This window comes from Phyllobates terribilis, unplaced genomic scaffold, assembly GCF_046119375.1.
Source record: "Phyllobates terribilis strain yellow unplaced genomic scaffold, ASM4611937v1 Scaffold_4__5_contigs__length_816908805, whole genome shotgun sequence".
Taxonomy (NCBI): Eukaryota; Metazoa; Chordata; class Amphibia; order Anura; family Dendrobatidae; genus Phyllobates; species Phyllobates terribilis.
In genome coordinates this window covers 702,757,264-702,777,913 of record NW_027362764.1, presented here as the reverse complement: position 1 = coordinate 702,777,913, position 20,650 = coordinate 702,757,264, and the positions used below count along the sequence as shown (strand labels likewise).

The 20,650-nt window shown below is 41.6% G+C and overlaps 1 protein-coding gene across 4 annotated transcripts in view; it reads right to left on the bottom strand.

The window, feature by feature from the left end:
- VPS13B (vacuolar protein sorting 13 homolog B) overlaps positions 1–20,650 on the bottom strand; it is a 1,155,013-nt gene that overhangs the window by 632,732 nt on the left and 501,631 nt on the right. The window lies entirely within an intron of this gene.

Below are 20,650 nucleotides of genomic sequence, written 5' to 3'. Positions count from 1 at the left end.
CATATCTATTTGGGTAGTCTACGTAGCACAGTAAAGGGCTATATTACTCACATCACATGTTACAGGTATATGCATGATATCAGAGTAAACCGTATCTTATGTTTAAGGAAGGCACAGAAAACATATCAGGTAAGTGAGAACAGGTAATTACCCATAGTACCGTCCAAAAACAGGACTGCACCACTACCCATGTTTCACGTCACTTGCTTTCTCAGGGAATTCTCACTTAACTGATATGTTTTATGTGCCTACTTTAAACATAAGATACGGTTTACTCTGATGTCATGTATATAACGTGATGTGGTTTACTATAACCCTTTACTGTGCTACATATATCTGAATGCTACCCTGTAATAGAGGTGTATAATAATATATACAGTACACACCAAAAGTTTGGACACACCTCATTTTAAGATTTTTCTGTATTTTCATGACTATGAAAATTGTACATTTACACTGAATGCATCAAAACTATGAATTAACACATGTGGAATTATATACTTAACAAAAAAGTGTGAAACAACTGAAAATATGTCTTATATTCTAGGTTCTTCAAGGTAGCCACCTTTTGCATTGACGACTGCTTTGCACACTCTTGGCATTCTCTTGATGAGCTTCAAGAGGTAGTCACCGGAAATGGTTTTCACTTCACAGGTGTGCCCTGTCAGGTTTAATAAGGGGGATTTCTCGCCTGATAAATGGGGTTGGGACCATCAGGTGTGTTGTGCAGAAGTCTGGTGGATACACAGCTGATAGTCCTACTGAATAGACTGTTAGAATTTGTATTATGGCAAGAAAAAAGCAGCTAAGTAAAGAAAAACAAGTGGCCATCATTACTTTAAGAAATGAAGGTCAGTCAGTCTGAAAAATTGGGCATACTTTGAAAGTGTCCCCAAGTAAAGTTGCAAAAACCATCAAGCGCTACAAAGAAACTGGCTCACATGAGGACCGCCCCAGGAAAGGAAGACCAAGAGTCACCTCTGCTTCTGAGGATAAGTTTATCCGAGTCACCAGCCTCCGAAATCGCAGCTTAACAGCAGCTCAGATTAGAGACCAGGTCAATGCCACACAGAGTTCTAGCAGCAGACACATCTCTTCAACAACTGTTAAGAGGAGACTTTGTGCAGCAGGCCTTCATGGTAAAATAGCTGCTAGGAAACCAATGCTAAGGACAGGCAACAAGCAGAAGAGACTTGTTTGGGCTAAAGAACACAAGGAATGGGCATTAGACCAGTGGAAATCTGAGCTTTGGTCTGATGAGTCCAAATTTGAGATCCTTGGTTCCAACCACCGTGTCTTTGTGCGACGCAGAAAAGGTGAACGGATGGACTCTACATGCCTGGTTCCCACCGTGAAGCCTGGAGGAGGAGGTATGATGGTGTGGGGGTGCTTAGCTGGTGACACTGTTGGGGATTTATTCAAAATTGAAGGCATACTGAACCAGCATGGCTACCACAGCATCTTGCAGTGGCATGCTATTCCATCCGGTTTGTGTTTAGTTGGACCATCATTTATTTTTCAACAGGACAATGACCCCAAACACATCTCCAGGCTGTGTAAGGGCTATTTGACCAAGATGGAGAGTGATGGGGTGCTACGCTAGATGACCTGGCCTCCACAGTCACCAGACCTGAACCCAATCGAGATGGTTTGGGGGGAGCTGGACCGCAGAGTGAAGGCAAAAGGGCCAACAAGTGTGAAGCATCTCTGGGAACTCCTTCAAGATTGTTGGAAGACCATTTCCGGTGACTACCTCTTGAAGCTCATCAAGAGAATGCCAAGAGTGTGAAAAGCAGTCATCAAAGCAAAAGGTGGCTACTTTGAAGAACCTAGAATATAAGACATATTTTCAGTTGTTTCACACTTTTTTGTTAAGTATATAATTCCACATGTGTTAATTCATAGTTTTGATGCCTTCAGTGTGAATGTACAATTTTTCAAAGTCATGAAAATACAGAAAAATCTTTAAATGAGGTGTGTCCAAACTTTTGGTCTGTATTGTATATATACATATACAGTCCGTGTGACAGAGGGTGATATTTCCAACAAGGAATATCATTTTGAGATAACCTTTGATATATATAAGAATTGGATAACACCACCCCAAACTCCATACGCTCATCACAAGCCATATGTTGTAATATGATTATATGCAATGACATTTCTGACATTTGTGTATAGAGTTAGCAGTTTATAAATCACGGTGGTTCGGTGGTTAGCACTGCAGCCTTGCAGTGCTGGGGTCCTGGGTTCAAATCCCACCAAGGACAACATCTGCAAGGAGTTTGTATGTTCTCCACATGTTTGTGTGGGTTTCCTCCAGATTCTCAGATTTCCTCCCACACTCCAAAGACATACTGATAGGGAATTTCAATTGTGAGCCCCAATAGGGACAGCGACGATAATGTATGTAAAGCGCTGTGGAATTAATGGCGCTATATAAGTGAGTAAAATTAAAAAAAATATATAACCCTGTCCAAGCCACTGTCATCACTTTATTCATCAGTGATCGAATTTTGTAACCTCATTATCTGTTTTAATGTATAATAAAAGTTTGCAACTTTTATTGAATTTTCTGGACCCCCTTTTTCTCTTATTTTTGAATTCTATAATGGAGTGGCCCAGATAGATCATGTGTGTGTTTTCAACATGGTAATTATTATTATTATTATTTATTATTATAGCGCCATTTATTCCATGGCACTTTACATGTGAAGAAGGGGTATACATACAAGAACAATTACAATAATCTTGAACACAATATGACGGCGACTGGTGCAGGAGGAGCGAGGACCCTGCCCGCGAGGGCTCACAGTTTACAAATCTGGCTTTATTTAAAGATCATATCTATTTGGGGGATTTGAAGCACTATCCGAAATTTCATCTTAATATGATATATATTAAGAAATGAATAGAAACATCATCATGGGTTTGCTTTTCTAGGAATAGGAAGATTTTGCCTTAATCTTTTCAGGCACTTTTCACTTTCTACAAAAACCAACCAACCTTTCAGGGTGGTCTCACTCATCATGATATACTTTAAAATGTGAGTACACAGGTTTCCCTTTCAGAAGTGCCTAACGGTGTCCTACAGTAAAGATCCATAAATGACTACTGTTCTTGCCGTAGTACTTATTTACGCGTCACGGTAGTTAATGCCTCTGAAACGTATAGCACCGCTCAGCTACTAGGAGCAGTGATTATGTAAAGACCATTAAATGCAACACTTTAGTACAACACATTAACTGTGACCAAATAGGTAGAGGGCTGAATATTAGTCGCTTCTCCAAACAAACGCTCGATTCTGCGCTGAATGCCATTCTCCAAGAATGTTTGGTTAAGCAAATGAAATCATGTTACACATGATCAAAGGCAGAGTAAAATCAGCCCATCGTAACACGTAAAAGCAATTACCGCCCCGCCTGTAGGAGCACTTACCCTACGTTAATGCCTTACAGAATACTGTTTGATCCATTTTATTAACTAATTAAACAGTGACTTGGGACTGGCGAGAATATACTAGGTAGAATATTACATTCCTTTCTAGCCTTGCTTATGGGGTAATGACAATATGGTATCTCAGTAATTTTTTATTTTTTTTGATAATGGTAATGAACTAAAATCCAGTAATGTCACAAGTAATTTGACAGATGAGACAGAAAATAACATTGCATGGTTCACTGACTCCTTCTCGTACATGTTCCACACTCTTAGACCACATTATAATGCACTTGTCACGTACATATACTAGAAGATATATCCAAATGAATTTAGTCTTTAGGAGTTCATCAAATATCAGGCAAAAGCAAATTACTAGATTACTGCTTAAAGCAAACAAAAAAAAATTATATCAGTTACTATTTTCTTAGCAAGATAACATCACTCATCATTGGCTATGCACAGCGCCTCCAGCTATGGAGGACTGATATTACATAACATTAAAGGGATCCTATCAGTTGCCCCAACACCCTGAACAGCTGTGTCCCTGCTGCACCCCATTTCTACATTCTAACAAGCTCCTTCGTATGTCTTAGCGATTGCTTTATTATTGTAAAATCAAGTTTTAATCCCCTCGTACTATACTAATCTGTGTGGTTGGGAGTTTATTCCCCTTGACTTATTCTCCCTTCCATCTTGTAAGCACTCTCTCCTGGGTGGGACTGACATGATTTCCTAGCGAGATGTCCCCACACGCACGCACAATGTTCTCCCTCCTTGTAGATGCGCAATCAAGTCTGGTATACCCTACCCTGGCTTCATCTGTGAACTGCACCATTGAGTCAGGACGTCATGCGCATGCGCGAGATTTGCAAAGAGCCAATGGTGACATCACTCTTGCAAATCATATCAATCAAGCCTATGGGAGGGGGCCTAATTACAAGACTGGAGGGAGGATTAGTCCAGGGGAATCTACATCCTGCAAGACTAGTCCTCACAGATCCCCATAGCATGAGCGGATTAAAATTTAATTTTACAATTATAGAGCAATGTTTAAGGCATAAGAAGGAACTTGTTAGAATGTAGAAATAGGGTGAAGTAGAGACATGGTGGCAGCTTAGGGGCTAAGATAACAGGTTCCCTTTAATTTTAACGGGCAGCATATGAAGCTTTGCTTTCCCTCTTGTGCCGCTATACAGGAACATAAGCTGAGTAAACCAGCAGGAGAACACCATGTAATAAGACCATTCTAACAAAAAATGATTTGTCCAAAATAGACATTCCTTTAAATGTTATTTGCACCACCCTTCCCAGTATGGACAGAGGTTTGAATGAATAAAGTACAAGTTATACAGAATAATTTGCACACAAACTCACAAGTCAATAACGATCTGTTTAGCCTTTGTTTTAACATCCTCCCTGCAGATCAGGCAATGATCAATGTGAGAGATATGCATTAAAGAGGTTGTCCAAGACGTATATTTTGATGACCTATCAGATCAGCAGTGGAGGTCCAACCTCTGACACCCCCACTGATCCGCTGTGGCCGGATGTGCAGAGCAGGAACAGCGCAGCTTTGAACACTGTGGAGTTTATGCAGCTCAGTTCCCAATCATTTGAGTTTGTTTATAATAACTTTTTAATTAATTAATTAATTAAAAGATAAAACTGGATAAAACTGCAATTTCATTGTTGTACATGGCAAAGTATTCTTATTACTAATATGTGCAGGAAGGAGAAAGGTTAAAGGTAATTTGGTAACAGGTTTATGCTCATCTGTCTGAGGGTAGCATTAAAACTTGATTCTAGGGTGAAAAGCTGGACACAGCCGCAAAGTAGCACAAACTCACTGCATTTGAACTCCCCGCTTGTTTCGCTACGTCAGAATCCCATTTTTTAGGGATTCAAAAAAAAAGCCATCAAAGCAATGCTTTAAAGAGATATGAAAAAAAACAAACAAAGGATGCCTATTACGATAAAGCCTTTTTAGTATTTCAAAGAGCTGCACGTGTAAACTGAAAAATTTATAATTGTGACAAATTATGTCTTTTGTGTGCATTAACTTTTTAATAAATTTGTTAAAAAAAAAAAACACTGAAAACACCTTGACAAATTGTATGGTAGACATGCACTTTTCATCTCAATGACTTATGTTAGTCTTTCCGACAGGTGCAGCTCGGAGCCTCAAATGACATCACATAAAAGCCAATTACATGAAAGTGTTGTTTTTGTACATTATTTCCACTTATAAAACTGCAATAACCATTAGGATCCATACAATTATGGTAGTATATAACTCAGCTTTGAAGAGAACTACGTAAATTACATCATTGCTAAGTGAGTAACACAACTTACATACCGGCTGAATGTACGGTGAGGTGTCATGGTGTATCACAACACAACACTTGTACGATGTGTGCAGTTCTGGCTGCTTCTATGGAATTCAAATCATAGATCATTGGTAAAGGACATGCACAAGCGATCTTTGGTATAAGAATAAAAAAAGTCCAAACAATTTTTTTATTTCCCAAACGTATCCTAATTACCTATGTAATGATGTGTAAATGTATTCATATTCTTACCAATCACCGTATTCAACAGTTTCTAGCGTTGCTACTGCGCTTTTCTTACCCAAGTGACCTGTAAACAGACTAAGTGGCTCACATATAAAGCCCAGGGTGTGCCACTTACTCGGTTTGCAGGTCACGTGGGTAAGAAGAGGGCTGAGGGGTCAGAGAAAAGGTCATCGCGGGCCGTAAATGGCCCACAGGCCTGAGGTTCCCCACCCCTGCTCTATAGGTTTACATTGAGAGAAGTAGCACCACCCCGCACAACGGTCACTGTGCGAACCAGAAAAGATGACGAGCGCTCACACTGGACTGGCAATGGGAGAAGACGGAAATCAGTAAATAGACCATTACACTTACACATCATTACATAAATGATTAGGACACCTATTGAAATAAAAATTTTGTTGGGAGATCTTTAGGAAAAATATCTGCATGGAAGATCATCCAGATTTTTGGGGTAAAACATTTGCAACACTGTTACATACACTGCTCAAAAAAATAAAGGGAACACTCAAATAACACATCCTAGATCTGAATGAATGAAATGTTCTCATTGAATACTTTGTTCTGTACAAAGTTGCATGTGCTGACAACCAAATCACACAAAAATCACCAATGGAAATCAAATTTATTAACCAATGGAGGCCTGGATTTGGAGTTACCCGCAACTTTGATGTAATGTCCATAAAACAAGTCAAAATGAGGCTCAGTATTGTGTGTGGCCTCCACGTGCCTGTATGACCTCCCTACAACGCCTGGACATGCTCCTGATGAGGTTGCGGATGGTCTCCTGTGAGATCTCCTCCCAGACCTGGACTAAAGCATCCGCCAACTCCTGGACAGTCTGTGGTGCAACGTGACGCCGGTGGATGGAGCGAGACATGATGTCCCAGATGTGCTCTATCGGATTCAGGTCTGGGTAAAGGGAGGGCCAGTCCATAACTTCAATGCCTTCATCTTGCAGGAACTGCTGACACACTCCAGCCACATGAGGTCTGGCATTGTTCTGCATAAGGAAGAACCCAGGGCCAACCATACCAGAATATGGTCTCACAAGGGGTCTGAGGATCTCATCTCGGTACCTAATGGCAGTCAGGCTACCTCTGGCGAGCACATGGAGGGCTGTCGGCCCTCCAAAGAAATGCCACCCCACACCATTACTGACCCACTGCCAAACCGGTCATGCTGAAGGATGTTGCAGGCAGCAGATCGCTCTCCACGGTGTCTCCAGACTCTGTCACATCTGTCACATGTGCTCAGTGTGAACCTGCTTTCATCTGTGAAGAGCACAGGGCGCCAGTGGTGACTTTGCCAATCCTGGTGTTGCGTGGCAAATGCCAAGCATCCTGCACGGTGTTGGGCTGTGAGTACAACCCCCATCTGTGGACGGCGGGCCCTCATACCACCCTCATGAAGTCAGTTTCTAACCGTTTGTGCAGACACATGCACATTTGTGGCCTGCTGGAGGTCATTTTGCAGGGCTCTGGAAGTGCTCCTCCTGTTCCTCCTTGCACAAAGGACGAGGTATAGGTCCTGCTGCTGGGTTGTTGCCCTCCTACGGCCCCCTCCACATTTCCTGGTATCTGCTCCATGCTCTGGACACTGTGCTGATAGACACAGCTACCCTTCTTGCCACAGCTCGCACTAATGTGCCATCCTGGATGAGCTGAACTACCTGAGCAACTTCTGTGGTTGTACTGTAGACACCGCCTCATGCTACTGAGAGCAATGGCAAAATGAAAAAGTGACCAAAACAACAGCCAAAAAGGATGAGAACAGAGAAATGCTCTGTGGTCACCACCTGCAGAACCACTCCTTTATAGGGGGTATGTTGCTAATTGCCTATCATTTCTACCAGTTGTCTGTTCCATTTGCACAACAGCAGGAAAAATTGATTCACAATCAGTGTTGCTTCATAACTGGACAGGTAGATTTCACATAAGTGTTATTGACTTGGAGTTACATTGTGTTGTTTAAGTGTTCCCTTTATTTTTTTGAGCAGTGTAAAAACATGTGCAATAAAAAAAGCTGTTAATTACATAAGATTTGATCATCACAAAACATTCTCTATAAATGCAAAGCCTGTAAGTGGCGCTCTCATACATCCTGCCATCCTACTTAAAAGGGGTTGCTGAGGTTTCACAGTTTTAGGGAAGAGTCAGACAGCCCTATAACTCGGAGGAGGATAGCAATTTATTTCTATGCAGCTGTCATACTCTGGTAGGGAGAGCAAACGGTCAGTCCGAGCATTGCGTTGCAATCCTCGTCCGAGTTATACGGCCATCTGACTTTTCCCTTAAGGTTGAAAGAAGACATAAGTCCATAGAGTTCTTATACCCTAACAAGTGGATCCAGAGGAAGGCAAAAAACCCATGAGGTAGAGGCTAATTGCCCCACATTAGGGGGAAAATTCCTTCCCAACTCCACATACGGCAATCAGACTAGTTCCCTGGATCAACAATACACCTCCATAATCTAGTAGCCACAACCTGTAACATTATATTTTTCAAGAAAGGCCCCCATCAACTTGTTTAGTTGTTGCAGCTGGCTCAATGGGAGCCAAACTGCAGTACCCGAAAAATACCGATACACAGTGTAGGGAGCTGTATACACAAATTACTATGCAACAGCCCTCTGCAATTACGGAATTCAAAAATTCCACTATTGTTACACATTAAATAAAAAAAGAGGTATTTTGGTAACATTTTTCATCAAAAGTGTATGCTCCATCCACAAATGACAAGGTGGTTTCATTGGATCCCTGACACTGCGCATGCACACTGACACTGCGGGCCAGTAAGCAAGTTCTCCACAGTGTCAGTGAGGGTGCCCCCTCATCCCTCTCTCCTTCTTGTAGTGGCTACTCCCTACACTCTCATAAATAGGCGTAGCGAGTTGATGCTGCAGACAGGAGAGAGGTATAAGAGTGTGCCTGCACTGACACTGTGTGCATGTGCTCTCTGGGCTTCAGCACTGTCCGTGAACGGGAGCAGGGCCATGTAATCAATTCTAGAAGCACTTGCTCTGAGCAAGTGAGCACTGTCAATGACTTTAAGAGGTGGTGTGCGGCATAGTAGATAATAAGATCGGAGCTCTGAGCCTTTGGCCACGCTTTTTCTGAAAAACTAAGCAAGTGAAAACGTAACTACAGGGGTAATTTTTGAAGGGGCTAAATCCTATATATAGAACTGTATAATTAGAATAAAAGTTTTGCGAGTGAGTAACTATCCCAAAATTCAATCAAGCTACATTTATTGGTGGTCGAAATACCACCGTTGAGATATTGGTGATGTGAATAAAAGTGTGGCTGCACATTCCTTCAATCATGGTGGATGGGAAACCCAGGCAGCTCACCGGAAAGAAACCTCTCGAAACAACCGTTCTCTCACGGCCACTCTAACTTTGATCAAAACTGAGTTTTTATCCTTTTTAAATGGAATTAAAGAACATGTACAAAACTTGTGAGCAACCATTGCATTTCTACAAACAATATAAAATTAATTATGAAGCAACTCTGCCAATAGTTTTGCTAAAAATAGATTGTCCACAAATTCCTTGGTGTCTTTTTTTTTAAGCTGCCAATATAGCTGTATTTTATAACGATTTTTAGAAACATACAAATTAACAATTGACTTAATATTCAAACAGAGGTTAAAAATAAACAATTTTGGGGGCTTTAAAGTCATTTGCCACATGATTTAAATAGGCATATAGCCATGGCAAGCCTCGGGTCCTTTCTTAGGCTTCAGGCTGCCGAGGCAACCCATGAATGAATGTGTTCTATGCCAAAAACTGAGCAGTCAGTTAACGGGTCTATTGTGCACAGAAATGAAATGGTTTGAAACATTTGACATCGTGGAGGTGTTCCCTTATTCCTTAAATCTAGAATAGACAGGTAATGGACTGCTCAGCTTATGGCACATTTCCAGACATGTACAAGGTGGCAACAGAGACAAAAATCTACGCAACAAAGAAGCTTTTTGTATCTTTTTATTAAACATACGGGTTCCAGCAAGTTTAAATTTGAAACGTGAAATTATGCTTCACTATTGATACTAATGGTTTCTCTTTAGTTCATATAATGTTACATGAAGGCATTTGTTTATCGCATTTAATCCTTTTCGATGTTTTTTGTTTTAAAACATGCTTTTCAAAATTGACCAATCATTGTTGGTGTTTCACAGGTGTCTTCTAATTAACTAATTATCAATCTTATCATTTTGTGCTTTTAAATCCTTCCCTATTCGGTTTCCATTTATCTGACCGAGTCTAAGACTGCAGCTAGCATTCGAAACGTGTCTGGTTTCCTCCCTCATACCCATTAAACCCAACTCACACCTATGCATAGGTGTATGCAGTAGTGTCTTCTACATTTTAAATGAAACAATAAAACTTTTTGGATATTATGGATTGAATCTGAAGCTGGATCTTTACCTTTAACAGGATAATGAGACCAAACAGCCAATGTCATTAACAACTATATTAAGAGTAAAGAACAGGAAGTCCTGTAAGTGATGACATGTCCACTACAGAGCACTGACCATTCTGATGCGTTTTTATTATTTCACCAGAGAGGTATCATTACTGCATGATCCCTGCCTGCATTAAAATTACTTATCAGACGCCATCTTCTTCTGTTTTTGTCGCTGCTCCGGTCACCATCTGCTAGTTGTGACCTGCCAGATTTAACCATTGTTTGCTGGGTGGATGTAATGTAGGTTTGAGAGAGCCATAACGAGGCTTTCATAAACTTAAATTGAGAGCTTCTGATCGTTACCTCTGATTTCAGTCAGGAACTGCAGGCACAAGACAGCGGATCGGGACCTAAGCGGCACGAGGAAGAGCAGAAGACAGCAGCTGGTATTTTATAATGGGTAGGGAACAGACATTAGTGATAGCACCCTGACGCTGAAATAAAAAACAAAAAGGCAGACGTGGTGCTTTAAATGGGTTATACGGTCTAAAACTACAAGTCTGTAGTCACTCTGTGTGACAGCAGACTTGTGAATCCTCACATTGTGCATGCTGTGAGGATTCTCTGGTGAGGAGCGGTCATGTAACTGCAAGTATGCAACAATGCCAAATTACAACTAGACTGTTTCTGGCCTCACTCAATACACTTGCATTGAGTGAGCCTGCGCCCATCTAGTCAGAATGTGGCTGGGAGTATGCTTTATGCATGACCAACAGTCCCGGCGCTGGAGAATCCGCACTGCATGCAATGTGATGATTCACAAGTCTGCAGTTACATAGACTGACTGCAGATTTGACGTTTTAGACCAGACAACTCCATTTACATCATGGAGTCTGTCTGGGGTTACATTAAGTGGTAGAGATGCTGGGGAGCAAAACAAGTGGAAATAGAGCCTTAACTGGTAAAACAGAAAGAAATGAATAGGAAGGTAATACGCTCACCTGATAAGGTTGCACATTTGCAACATTCCAAAATCATAAATCAGCTGCTGCAGGACACGGGTCATCAGATCGAAGCAATATATGTTCCAGGTAAAATGTGTATAACCAGCACTGTGTATAACCTAGAATTAGGTTATGTCCTGAGGAAGAAGTTATGAACTACTTCGAAATGCGTTGACTTTTAACCTGTTAAAATAAACTCATTCAAGAATACATCGCGTCCTTGATCTCTATCAGCAGCTCAGGTTATACACATTTTACCTGGAACATGTGATTACGTTAAGAAATAGAAAAATTTCCACAAGCCTCCATCCACAGAACATCAGTGGTTGGTTCTCCAAGATGTTTGGAACAACCTCTCTGTGAAGTTCCTTCAAAAACTGTGTAGAAGTCTAACTAGAGCATACATGTCAAACTCTGGCCCGCAGGTGGTTATACTTGGCCCGCAACAACAGAACAGCCACCCCTATGTGGAGCCATTATTCTGTATGAAGGACTATGTGGGGCACATTATTCTGTATGGCGGACTATATGGAGGACTATGTGGGGCCCATTATTCTGTATAGAGGATTAGGTGGAGCCCATTGTACTGCATACTGGTTGGCCAGTGACTTTGTCTAAGTTTTTCATTTTGGCCCTCTGTGTGTTTGAGTTTGACATCCCTGACCTAGAGGAAATGATGCTGTTTGGAAGGCAAAGGGCGGTCACACTAAATATTGATGTAATTTATAATTCTTTTCTTTTTTCATTCATTTTCCATTTTGTTAATTGAGAAGTGTAAGCTTCTAAAACTTCTATTTCTTTAAAGCATTCTTACTTAACAGTATTTTTTCCACTCCTGCCTAAAACTTTTGCACAGTAATGTATATAAACCATAGCTCTAGTCTTAGAACAAATTACAAATACAGAAGTGTAAGTAGGGTCCATATAAAGCTAGAAGAAACTGATGTCACTGCTGTAAAGCAATGCCTTCTTCCACAGATTGCCATATCTTTGTAGCAGTCAACCAAGTTGTCAGGGAGACTCCTATACAAACACTGGGTAATGTATTCCTTAAGAAAAAAAAACCTTCAAACTTTTTTTCAATGTTATTTCATTTTACGCGAGTCCTGTAGGTATAGTTTGACGCAGGTGTGTTTCTTTTGCTTCTGTTTTTATTAATATCAGCACAGTAATAAATTATGTGTTACAGCTGGAAATTACAGAAAACGGCTACAGCAGATCTCATCATTAAACATGAGTAATCTTTCCCTATAAATGAAAATAGAGTGTAAAATGTAAAATGCGGGCAGATGGGAGAGATTATTATTTTTTTTTTCCCCGGGTGATTAAAGCTGCATACTTACTAGAATTGTGTCATAAATGTGGGTTGTCATCTAAGTTTATTCTCATCATCCTGTTAGGTCATTCACTCTAGTTTTATTACTATATAGATCATGTTAATGGTAGCGGTTTGATAACTATTACATCATCACTAACTTGTGGGCATTACTGAGCTCGTTTTAGCTGTTTACAGTGAGCGGTTCACGCTATCATGAAAGTCAAATGCTGTGTTTTAGAGCGTGTTGACTTCAGTGCGTATCCAAAGGGAGTGTGTATCCATAACAGGGGTGTACGATCCCCTCTATTTTCTAAAGCTGACACCTTCTTTCACTTGTTGCACCCTTCATGTGGCCAAACATTTCAGGTCACCTTCCAATTTACTCCTTTTCCATCTATCTCCACCATCCACTGGTATTGGTGTAGTGAAGCCTATCAATCAAGGAAGAAGAGGTTGGAGATAGAGGCGAAACAAATAGTTGAGAATGTGCACTGAGCTGTATGGGCGCGCCAAGGGTTCACTGAGCACTTGATTTGAACAGATTCACTTTAAAAAGTCACTCAACATTTATGCAATTCTTTTTAATTTTTTCTTCAGACACGCTACATGCCAGCAGATTGGTTGGTGGGGGATCCAGGTCCTGAAACATCCACCAATTGCTCAAAAGAAGGCACAGAAGTGCATATTTTTAGAGGAAAGAGTGCACAGCACTTGCCTTAGTATGCCGACAGAGCGAAGTACGGATATAATAGAAACTCTATGGCCCTGGTTCATCAAGACCGACGATTCTCTTGCTAGTCTTGATGAGGGGGTGTGTTGGCACGGACACTCCTAATTCATTAAGTCAAGGATATCAAACTCAAAAACACATAGGTCCAAAATGAAAAACTTGGACAAAGTAACCAGTATACAGTATAATGGGCCCCACAAAGACCTCCATACAGAATAATGGGCCCACATAGTCCTCTAAACAGAACAATGTCCCCACATATATTTCAATACAGTATAATGGGACCCAAATACTCCTCCATACAATATAATGGCCTCACATAGTCTTAAATATAAAATAATGGCCCCACATATGGGTGTTGGTTCTGGTGTTGGGGGGGGCAAATATAATTACCCTGAAGGCCAGATTTGGCCCACAGGCCAGAGTTTGACGTGTGTATTAAGTGGTGCCCACCTCTTGATGAATCAGGCGAGGTGTGTATTAGCGTGCACCTCGCTACAAATTATACTCCAGCCTATGCTGGAGTAAGATTTGTGGCTTAACAAACGGCACCCAGTCATGGACCCGTTCCAGCTCTGCCCACTTCGTTGGAGCTAGGCCGAAAATGGTGTGAAGTCAGATTTTCTTGCACAGCCTCACATTACACAAAAAAATGTGACTTTTCAAAGCTTTTTTCGAATGAAATCTGAAAAAAAGGCATTTATATATCACCCCCTATGACTTTCTATTGTATCAGCCTCTCCATACTATGTGAACACTCATGACTGACTTCTAAGCTGCACTCTTTTTCTTCCATCTTTTAAGTCATAGCTGGGGGTCTCAGAACCTGGACCACCACCAATCTACATGTACAGTGGGGAAAAAAAGTATTTAGTCAGCCACCAATTGTGCAAGTTCTCCCACTTAAAAAGATGAGAGAGGCCTGTAATTGACATCATAGGTAGAGGTCAACTATGAGAGACAAAAAGAGAAAACAAATCCTGAAAAGCACATTGTCTGATTTGGCAAGAATTTTTTTTTCAAATTTTGGTGGAAAATAAGCATTTGGTCAATTACAAAAGTTCATCTCAATACTTTGTTATATATCCTTTGTCGGCAATGACAGAGGTCAAACGTTTTCTCTAAGTCTTCACAAGGTTGGCACACACTGCTGATGGTATGTTGGCCCATTTCTCCATGTAGATCTCCTCTAGAGCAGTGATGTTTTGGGGCTATCGCTGGGCAACATGGACTTTCAACTCTCTCCAAAGGTTTTCTATAGGGTTTAGATCTGGAGACTGACTAGGCCACTCCAGGACCTTGAAATGCTTCTTACAAAGCCACTCCTTCGCTGCCCTGGCAGTGTGCTTGGGATCATTGTCATGCTGAAAGACCCAGCAACGTTTCATCTTCAATGTCATTGCTGATGGAAGGAGGTTTGCACTCAAAATCTCACGATACATGGCCCCATTCATTCTTTCATGTACACGGATCAGTCGTCCTGGTCCTTTGGCAGAGAAACAGCCCCAAAGCATGATGTTGCCACCCCCATGCTTCACAGTAGGTATGGTGTTCTTTGGATGCAACTCAGCATTCTTTCTCCTCCAAACACGCAGAGTTGGGTTTCTACCAAACAGTTCTACTTTGGTTTCATCTGACCATATGACATTCTCCAAAAACTCTGCTGGATCTTCCAAATGCAATCATCCTCTAGCAACCTTCAGACGGGCCCGGATATGTAATGGCTTAAGCAGGGGGAAACGTCTTTAACTGCAGGATTTGAGTCCCTGGCGCCGTAGTGTGTTACTGATGGTAGCCTGTGTAACGTTGGTTCCAGCTCTCTGCAGGTCATTCACTAGGTCTCCCTGTGTGGTTCTGGGATTTTTGCTCTCCGTTCTTGACAGGGCTGTGGAGTCGGTAAGCCAAACCTGCGACTCCGACTCCTCGATTTCCCTTATACCGACTACGACTCCCACATATATTGCTTATATTTAAGTGAAAAATTTATTGTAGTACAATGTGAACATCAGACATTTAATCATTTTTATGATACAATAATCAAGATATTTAGATAGAATATAATGATGGATAGCTGAAGGGATAGATGAATGGATAGATAGATAGATGGATAGATAGATGGAGGGATGGATGGAGGGATGGATGGAGGGATGGATGGAGGGATGGATGGAGGGATGCATGGAGGGATGGATGGAGGGATGGATGGAGGGATGGATGGAGGGATGGATGGAGGGATGGAGGGATAGATGGAGGGATGGATGGAGGGATAGATTGTGATAGACAGATGACAGCTACAGACAGCAAATAGTACATTGCACATATAGTTCACGCACATTGTACAGAGAGCACATAATAATCACCTACAATATTAGCATTAGTTACCTTCCTGTGACAGAGATGAGCAGTAGTACTTTCACTTTCTCCAGCTCGGGGCCCAGGAATCGGATCCTGTGCAGGGCAGGCACCCCTCCCCCTCCTCTCTCTGGTGAAGACGGCAGAAGACAGGACAGAGGAGGGGAGATTGCCCCCTGCAGTCTGGAGACAGAGCAGGACGGGAGCACTGCAGCATACAAGTGAGTTTTGATAGGTGCGTGTCCCTGCTTCTAAGGGGGCTACGGCCATGATTCACACACAGCGTTTTTGCGGATCCGTTTTTTGCAATAAAATGCAGCGACTCTGGGAATCCCAGCAAAGTCAATGGGTTTCAACATATGACATTCAGACACATCGTTTTGTGAGGATCCGTTTTTTGGCTCAAAAACGGATCCTCACAAAGAATGAGCAAGTCAGTTTGTTCGGCGTTTTTCTAATCTGTTTTTGCTATTGAAAACATTATCTATGAGCTCAAAAACCTTTCAGGTGATGCGGTTTTTTAAAAAGCTGATGTGCTTTTGCAGCTGAAAAACGTATCCTCAAAAAAAGCAGCAAAAACGCTGTGTGTGAATGTAGCTTTAGATCAGGAATAGAACAGCGATTTATAGGTCATTTCATAACTTTCGCAAATTCCTATGAAAATATATTCCCCACAAACTGCATTGATCTACTGCACCCAATTTATTATATATTTTAGGAGTCGGAGTCGGTCCATTTTATACCGACTCCACCAAAATGAGCACCGACTGACTCCACAGCCCTGGTTCTTGAGATCATTTTGACCCCATGGGGTGAGATCTTTTGTGGAGCCCCAGATCGAGGGAGATTGTCAGTGGTCTTGTATGTCTTCCATTTTCTAATTATTGCTCCCACAGTTGATTTCTTCACACGAAGCTGCTTGCCTATTGCAGATTCAGTCTTCCCAGCCTGGTGCAGGGTTACAATTTTGTTTCTGGTGTCCTTCAACAGCTCTTTGGTCTTCACCATAGTGGAGTTTGGAGTGTGACTGTTTGAGGTTGCGGACAGGTGTCTTTTATACTGATAACAAGTTCAAACAGGTGCCAGTACTACAGGTAATGAGTGGAGGACAGAGGAGCCTCTTAAAGAAGAAGTGACAGGTCTGTGAGAGCCAGAAATCTTGCTCGTTTGTAATTGACCAAATACTTATTTTCCACCAAAATTTGAAAAAAATTTCTTTACAAATCAGACAATGTGATTTTCAGGATTTGTTTTCTCATTTTGTCTCTCATAGTTGACCTCTACCTATGATGTCAATTACAGGCCTCTCTCATCTTTTTAAGTGGGAGAAATGGCACAATTGGTGGCTGACTAAAACCATTTATTCCCCACTGTATGTAGAGTGCATGGAAAATATAAAAAATGTATAAGGTTTAGTTAGTCTTTTCGAGTATGCTCCAAATGTTGCCATGTGATGTCTTTACACAACATGCACATAATCTGCATAAAAAAAGCAAAAAGTCTCAGTAATATAGCATCCAATGTTCCATATTAATGGAAAACGGACAAACCTGCGCAATAGGGTGTTATCCAGGCAACAGCATTGAAGGTAAAGCGGTACTGCAGCTCCACAGGTTGGCAGATCCAACGGAATGTTTGAGTGACAGGAGGTGCGGGAATCCTGCACTGATGGTTGTATATCCCAAAAAAATCCAACAAACATCATGTGAGGGTAACAGTGAGGTTTATTCTTGATGCATATCGAAGTGCTCTGATTTCTTCATCAGGAGAAGATGATGATGAAGTAGTCAGAGATTTAAAACGCATCGAAAAATACCCGCATTGTTACCCCCCCTTGCATGCAATTTATTGGATTTTTTTTTAATACAATCAGCAAAACAGGATACCCGCACCTTAATCCATGTGGAGCTACAGAGGATCCCCATAGTACTTTATGGGTGGAATGTTACAATTTTATAAAATTTTAATGCTCTGCTTATAGTAGTGTGCATGGGTCTTTACAAAATAGCAATCTCGCAAAGTTGGTGACTAACTCAGCACAATTTACACATCACCAATTTTTGAGCAATCTTAATATTTTTGCAGTGTTTTAGAAAAACTATTGGTTAATGTATCAAATACACATAAAGCTATGTATGAGAAGGAATGTGGAATCCCTTATTTTGCAGCTAAATCAACATTGTGGTTCCTGATTTAGTCATTACTCCCGATGAATAAGCAGACAAAACTGTGATATAATGGATACATCTACAAAAATATTTTCCTTCAACTAACCACTGAAAATGTCTTGGCTCATCCAAACGTTTCTGATACCCCAGCGTATGGATAATGTAAAAAAAATTAAAACAATATTTTACACTCACCATTGTGAGTGAAGAGTCCCAAAGCACAAAGATCAATCGTGAAGGCATATTTACACGTGGCAGATTTGTCCCAGAATTTCAGTGACGAATAACTTTTAAGTGCAGGTGAATTTTTGCAAGACTCATTTGGAGCCCTAATAAGTACTGCAAACTGCAATGCAGGACTCTAGTTTTCTATCAGACCAGGGCCAAAATGAACATAGATTTGGTTTCCAAGAAATTTGGTTTCTTTCATAATCGAAAAACATAATGGGGGACTTAATTAAAAATGCCGGAGTTAATAAGAAGCATACTGAAGTAACATATGACAAATTTATTAAAAGGAATACCCCTCTTAATAAAATAGGTGCATCTCTTCGTGTGCATGCCCAAGAAGATTAAATCCACTCATAATCACTATAATTTACGCCGCTTTTGGTTGAATTCATAGTAAATTTGTTGGGCTGTCTGTGGACCCACACCCCTCCAGAAATGTCCGACTACATTTTAGAAATGTGTCGCAATCATGACCTGTCACATGACACAAGACCCGAGTCCACAGGTCCTGCCAGTTGGAGTGTGCAGCCTAAATAAGCACTGAAGAAATATAACACAGCACAGAGGTTTTGGAAATATAAACTGGAGTTAATGGCTCCACACTTCTGTTCTGTGTAATAGATCTTCAGAGTTTACTTAGGCTGCATACTCTGGCTGGCAGGACTTGCAGACTCAGGTCATGTGATCCTGATGACATCATCACAGATCCTTATGCACTTCTATGTTGCTGCCTGCTTATGATTGGTCGCTGTCATACAGGAGGCAGAAGTACACGTCTCCAGTGAAAACTATCTAATAACACCCAATTGGACTTAACTTATGAAGTGCTAAATATTTGATTGCTAATATATCGGCAATGGTGAGGTGAAATTAAAGATAAAACAAAAATCCAGTTCAACTTGAAAAATTTGGTGAAAGAGCCTGTACAACCAGAAAAGATAATAAAATACCCCAGTTTATCTGACAAAGAGAATCTGTCATCAGGATCATTCATGTTAACCTAAAGGTATGGGCAGAATGGCGCTGTTATACTGATTTAATACATACCTTTAGAGTAAAAATCTGCAGCCTGGTTTTCGCTAAACTATCATGACAAATTTCTGTTTCCTCGGTGCTTCGTGCTGGGACTTATGGGCGGGACTGTCGAGCAGAGATCGCATTCGGCACATGTGCCACTTCCGCCGCCACTGTCCTGAAGACTACCGGTAGGTCAATCTGCTCATGCGCTGGAACCATTTTCATGAAGACTGCCACCATCGAGAGCGCTGCCCACAGCTAAGACAGAGCCAGCACAAAAGATGTAGTTACTTACCGGTAACTGGATTTCTCACAGCCCATGATGGCACCATGGAGAGAGGGGATCCGCCCTTCAAAAACAGGAAACCTACAGATAAAAAGGGCAGTACCTCTCTCCTGCATCAGTTGTTTACAGAGCACGAGAGGACCTTCAGGTTAATAACACAACAAACAACATCATCATGATGCTTATCAGGAACACCATGTGACTATATATAAACAACAAAAGTAAGTGTGCACGAGTGAAGGGAGGGAATGTACGGGTGCCGTCATGGGCTCTGAGAAATACCGTTACCGGTACGTAACTACGTCTTTCTCCTTCCCCCATGACGGCACCACGGAGAGAATTGCAGAGAAATGTAATATCGGGGGGTTGGCACCGCTTCCAGGACCCTTCTACCAAAAGTAAGGTCTAAAAAAAACAGGCTAGGTACAGCCGATGATGATTAAAGAATGTAGTGTGAGATGACCACGTAGCAGCGCTACATATCTGTTCTAGTGAAGCCCCAGCTCTGTTCGCCAAGGAGGCTGCCACTGCTCTTGTCGAGTCAGCCTTCAGATTCTCCGGGGTGGCTTCCCCACATAAGGAGTATGACAGGGTGATGGCGTCTCTTATCCATCTCGCCAACGTGCCTTTAGAAGCTTTCCACAAGTACGTCATACTGTAGGTTCCCCGTCAAGGACAGGAAACCAACTGATGCGGGAGAGAGGTACCGCCCTTTTTATCTGTAGGTTTCCTGTCCTTGAAGGGCGGATCAGCTCTCTCCGTGGTGCCGTCATGGGGGAAGGAGAAATTTAAATGAATGCATGATGATGAATGCAACAGAGGCAGCGGAGTGGCCATGGCTGAGCCCTCTGAGCTGAAGACCCTACCCACAGTCCTGCCCAGAAACACAGAGGAATCCGAAATTTATCATGAGGATTTAACGAAAACCAGGCTGCAGATTTTTAAACTAAAGGTATGTATTAAATCAGTATGACAGCACCATTCTGCCCATACCTTTAGTTTAACATGGATGATCCGGATGACAGGTTCCCTCTAAGGGAGTTGATGGTACGGTGATCACTGCTGGATGCCAAAGCAAATTTATTGGGGAATTTGGGATCAGTTCTGTATGGTAAAGACCCCAAA